The following is a 5,478-nucleotide window of genomic DNA, read 5'->3' on the forward strand; positions in this document are numbered from 1 at the left end:
ACTCAGCACTGGCACATRCGCTGATAGACTAAATTGGGTGGAACAGTAAGTGATGTGAGGCAAAAGGACCCCATTCAAATGTATTTTGGTAGATGTGAACTCATGTAGTTCAGGAGTGCAGGCATCTGTTGTTGGACACAACAGACTCGACTCATTTTTAAGCAGCAGCTTTGAGCTGCTCCAACAGTGCAAAACAATTTTCAGAGAAGCTTCAACTCTTCTAGGAATATTCCCCAAGGGTAGAGAAAACACACACGTCGTGGTACTAGACCTGCATTTTGCCAGTCTTTGTCTGGTTATTTGTGTGGGAAAACCCAACACTTCAGTACTTGAACCACCTCTCAAACAGCCAGAAATACACTGGAGATGCTTGTAATCAGCTCAATTTTTATACCAGGATGAGGTTTGGCCTGTATTTAGATGGGCACAAAATGGCTTAAAACAATTTTTTTCCTTTGATACTCRTAAGTCTAGAGTGGAGAGAAAAATTGAAGTACAGTACAGTATAAAGCCTTATAATCTGAGTTCAGTCAAGAATGGCAAATAGCATATTTGCACATGTTTTCTCCTTATGGACAAATCAGGAAGTAACATTTTGTTTTCTGATGGATTTATTTCTATATATCACTTTCAGATTAATCTGTTCAGCTGTGTAGGGGATTGAAAGTTTCAAAGGTGATTAACAAAATAATGATTAACTTGTTGGAAATAACTTTTACAGAAAGAGCTTTCTTTGCCCAAGAAAGATACAGATGTTTCTAAAAACCATCCGTACATATTTTAAAAATGTATTTGAGTGAATGACAGTTTGCAGGACTTACGAATGAAAGCTAAGAAAGCAGYATTTTCTGCATCCTTGAGACAGATTCAAGTTCATTCCATAGTCCCTAAAGGCCATATGCAAGCCTGTTCTTCACAGAGGATGCACCTATTATTATCCTCAGGAATCTGGGAACATATCAAGGCTCAGGATGGGTCCTGTAAGAGTTCCGAAAGTTTGGATTTTTCTGTAAGCACTGCCTGCACCAAGGTCTGAGCCACTGGGATTTTCACAAGGCAGCTGCAAAATTACATCTGGCTGCTCTCCACCTACTGAGACTCTGAGGACTGTGTCTGGCAGGACAGAAGATGCAATGTGCCTTCAAAAAATGTGCTATAATTAGGAAAATCACTCCAAGGTAGCAGCATCAGAGAAGGGGTGTGGAGACATGCAAGACGGCAGTGAGCTTCAGGAGCGTATAGAATAAGCCATTGATCAGATAAGTAACATGCTTCAAAGTTCACTACAGACAAGACCCAAASTAGCTAGACCAAAGGATAAAAAGAGTCATTTCAGCTAATAAACTTAGTAATAGCTTTCAGGTTATAGTCTTAGGGGACAAGTGAACAACTTTTGATACCGGCCATTACACACATCTGTCCAGATGAAGAGCTTCTTCTCTTAACTGCTGCCACTACAGTGATGTATGCCAATAAATTGTGGTAAACATTTTCATAATCCATCTTCCTTTTAAGTACACCTGAAAGGTGAGTAAAACTAAAATTAACAAGTTACACAGAATCAGTCATTCAAATTAAAATTTACCTGCCAAATTTGTGTCTAAAGGTGATGWGTCCACCAATATCTGCTTAATCTTAGGCATTAAAAACACTTCTGCAATTTTAATTGCTAGCAATAGAAAAATCAGTGACAGGGAATGAGATACACTAATTTATTCACGAATGCAACTAACCGGTAACAACATGAAGTCATGTATTTTGAGCTTAATCCTAGCAGAAAAAAATTGTATTAAAACCAAAAAGAATAAACCTCATAAATCCTAAGTTACTGATAGTTAGTGAGRTGATACAATTAAAAAAAAATAAAGACTGAAAATCTTGACTATGATGAGGAATTCCATATTTTAAAGATGTAGAAGTTAAATTATAACTTATAATAAAAAATAAAACTGGCTAAACACCAACAGTATTAAGGTATATATACATACCCTTCACATACATATGTAACAATTAAAAAAAATTGTCACTCATGCCTTAAATCTGAAGCATGAAGGTGGTTCCCAGCACCATCACAGGTGCATGCTAGAAAATTGCTGGTCATGTAAAGTGGTTTGCCTGAGCAGYGTTCTCAGTTGTGGCAGAAGTTCCCAAGTAATTGCTGAAAGCTGAACTTCAGGAGACACAAGCTCCCAAGGACAGAAAAAACCCCTTTTCAGCACCAACTGGTAAAAGAGTATTTTTGAAAAATTGTGGAAGTTGCATTTGCCTTATGGGTCACCAGCTGAATAAAATGAACTTGGTGCTGCCCAGTCATTCTTGCTTTAAAGCCACTAACAGTAATCAACGGTCAGAGCAGGTTTGTGTATTTAGCTCTACTTAATTTCATATTTTCATACTTACGATTCTTTTACATCACCTTTGCTAATTATATACTTGAGAAGTTCCTTGCCAGAATAGTGCTTTTGTCTTATTGCTCATCTACTCTCTGCCAGGGAGTGCTGCAGGGAATTCCTAATGCCTGGGCTGGCGAGATTACAGCTTTTCTGAGTGCATCTCTCCACTCTCAAACAGTTCCCTGCTACTACTTGGCATTAGTAGGACTTCCTTGCAGGACACAGCAGGAAGCAAAGGTAGGTGGTAAAGAGAAGAAGTATCATTTGCAACAGAAGTAGCACAAAAGCTTCTTGACAAGATGAACTGTTCTTCTGCTGTTTTGGAGGAAAATGCTCGTACAGAACAAGCACACCAATTTCTGCCCAAAGGAGCCTTGGGGCAAGTGTGTAGCATGAGATACGTTTTTAGAAACRCAGACCATCCAAAAGGTATGCACCTAAGTTGCCAGAGCCTATTAGCCTATTAATTTCTTGCTAGAGCTTTAGCAACGCAGGTGTAATGGAACTGTAGTAACCTATATTTGTTCAAAGGACCAATACTTAATAAATAAAAAAAAATAAAAAAAATAAATAAAAGGCACTAGCTGACCAATCCCTGCAACACCTGTCATGGTTGAGATCCTTTATTATTATTACTGCTTTGCTGATAATAATATGCAGTGCAAGCCACAGTATTCCAGATTCTGAAGGCTTTTGGTTCAGTGCTATCTCTAAGAGACAACTTGTTTCAAAGCAAGGCAAAATAAAATAAAGCAGAAATATAAAGCAGCGAGTTTCAGAAGCATATGGCCTACTGTGTAAATAGCATCCTTGCTATTTTCCCACACCAGTTAGGTTTATTTAGGGAGTATTTTTTATTTTGTATGGTCTTCGAGGTTTTTTTTCTTTTTTTTCTTTTCTTTTTAAAGTTTTGCCTTAAAAGGTGAACTGATTAGTTTCCCGTGCCAGGCAGGTACGGCGTATGATAAAACTAACGCTATTAATCACACAGTATTACTGCAGTTTAATCTTATTGTAGGATGCAGACAAGAAATGTCATAACAATCCTTGGAGTCAGTTTATCAAAGTACCATTTCATCTGCCATACATTAAACATCAGCTACTGAACATAAGCTCATGCTAATTTCAGTTTAAGTGGAATCACAACGCAAATGCCAGCTCCTCCACGTTGCTATGGGATTCTTAGCTGCAAAACGAAAGCTGCAGGTAAGCATTTGTGATTAAACACACACACCACGGGAGAACACATGCAAACAGGAACACTCTGAGCACAGCTTTACACGGGCAACTTCTTGCTGAAGATAACACGAGCTGTAATTACCTGGCAGATGACAAAATTTAGCTCAGTGACACATGCTCCAGGTTTTCACATACAACCAGACAGGCAGTTTCCAGGTAACTAGAGCACTAGGATTAATGCAGTCTACAACATCTTCATCTGATAGCCACATCGTGATTTTCTCTTTTTTTTCTGATTTCGTTGCACCTCAAGGTCACTCATCTTGCTGCAGCACCTCAAGGTCAAATTACACAACAGGAATTGAAAAAAAAATATTTTAGAATACTGTGGTGACAAACAATCTGCAATGGTTTATATTTCAGTTCAGAAACAATGTGTTCATTAGTAAAAATATATTTAATTTTGCAATCTAAATACCAAATGAATGAATGAATCAATGAGGTGAAGTATGTTTAGAATTTCTCTAGGATTTTAGTAATATATTTACTAGTTTCTGYATGAACCTTTTCACCAAAGGGAAGCTGAAAATACACGTAACAGAATAACATAGTGGCTGAAAAATCACAGTCAAGTAATATTTTAGGGCCAACTATGGTATCACAGAGTGATATTAAATTGAATTTACCTKATCTGTAAATAAATCTAAAGGAAGAGAGATTAAAACACATCGCTGAACAACTTGATTGGATATACTGCACAAAATCAGAGTGGGCAATGAAATCATCCTGAAAGACCTAAATTTATAGGAAAAAAAAAAACGGACAGGAGCTGACCAAGAGGGATTCGCTTTAGAAAGACACCAACCTGCAGCAGCCTCTTCTCAGTTCCTTAGCCGTAGCGACCCGTGAACGCTGTGGATTGTCCCGCAGGCACCGTGAAGCGCAACAGTGGCAGCGGTGACCTCCTGCAGCACTTCAGAACTGACAAAAACCTCCAAAAGAGAAAACCTGAGCAACCMCAAGGGATTTCCAAGCACTTTCAAAAGCTTCCGCGACCAGGCTTCTGGGCTGTTGGTGCTGGTGGTTCGTCTTCTTAACGCTTGAGAGCTGTTGCAAACCATTGCATCTGCGACCCGCCGCAAGTGCTTAATTATGACCCACTCCAAATTAGTGAAAATCCYAGGGAGCTACGCTCAGTGCCATGTGAATGAGTAGGAACGTGAAGATAATACACTGTAAAATGTACTTCGCTTTAGTAACGGTGACCCAGCCTTAATCCTTTATAATGCAGTCACACACTAGCCACGGCTTTCTGGTATACTTGCCAAAGAAGCTAAGTGTTAATAATACGTAATTTCACTATAGCCTCTGGTTTTAAACCATTGCTAGGAGCAGAATAAAGCTTCTATTTTTTTTCTTTTTCATGAATTATAAGATCTGCAAATTATTMAAGTGCAAATTAACAAGGTTCTACTGCATTCAGTTTACATACATTTAAATCCTACTTTATTGACTCTTAATTAAATACATATAAGGAACCTCAGTTTGAAGCACTACCACACTCTAATCCCTTCATTATTTTCTATTCACAATCCTTTTCTGACTTCTCATTTCCAATTGTTTCCTTTGCAAGCAGTTTAAAACTAGCTTTTACTATTCCTACTTAATATTAGTAAAGGGCCTTTCTTATTGCAAGCACTCTAAGATACTAATTTATCCTCCTTCTAAGTATTGTTAAGTACACAACAACTCACACGAAAGGCACATAGAACTCGTTACAAACCATAAAAGAAAGATGCAAGATCAGAAGCAGAAGAGAGCTCAGATGGGAAGGGAGTTGATGGATTTTTTGTTTGTTTGTTTGCAGGAAGAAATGACCCCCTTAGCTATAAAAATAATTTTCAAA

At 38.1% G+C, this 5,478-nt stretch overlaps 1 long non-coding RNA gene across 1 annotated transcript; it reads right to left on the bottom strand.

The window, feature by feature from the left end:
- Positions 1-877: 877 nt before the first annotated feature.
- On the bottom strand, positions 878-4,834 carry LOC146593840 (uncharacterized). Its single transcript, XR_014896315.1, has 3 exons — positions 4,438-4,834; positions 3,715-3,898; positions 878-1,520 (listed from the first exon to the last, which is right to left on the bottom strand). It is a non-coding gene; the product is annotated as an uncharacterized LOC146593840 (long non-coding RNA).
- Positions 4,835-5,478: the final 644 nt, after the last annotated feature.

Source organism: Rhea americana, unplaced genomic scaffold (genome assembly GCF_003343005.1).
Source record: "Rhea americana isolate MKP2758 unplaced genomic scaffold, rheAme1 scaffold_28, whole genome shotgun sequence".
NCBI classification, from domain to species: Eukaryota; Metazoa; Chordata; class Aves; order Rheiformes; family Rheidae; genus Rhea; species Rhea americana.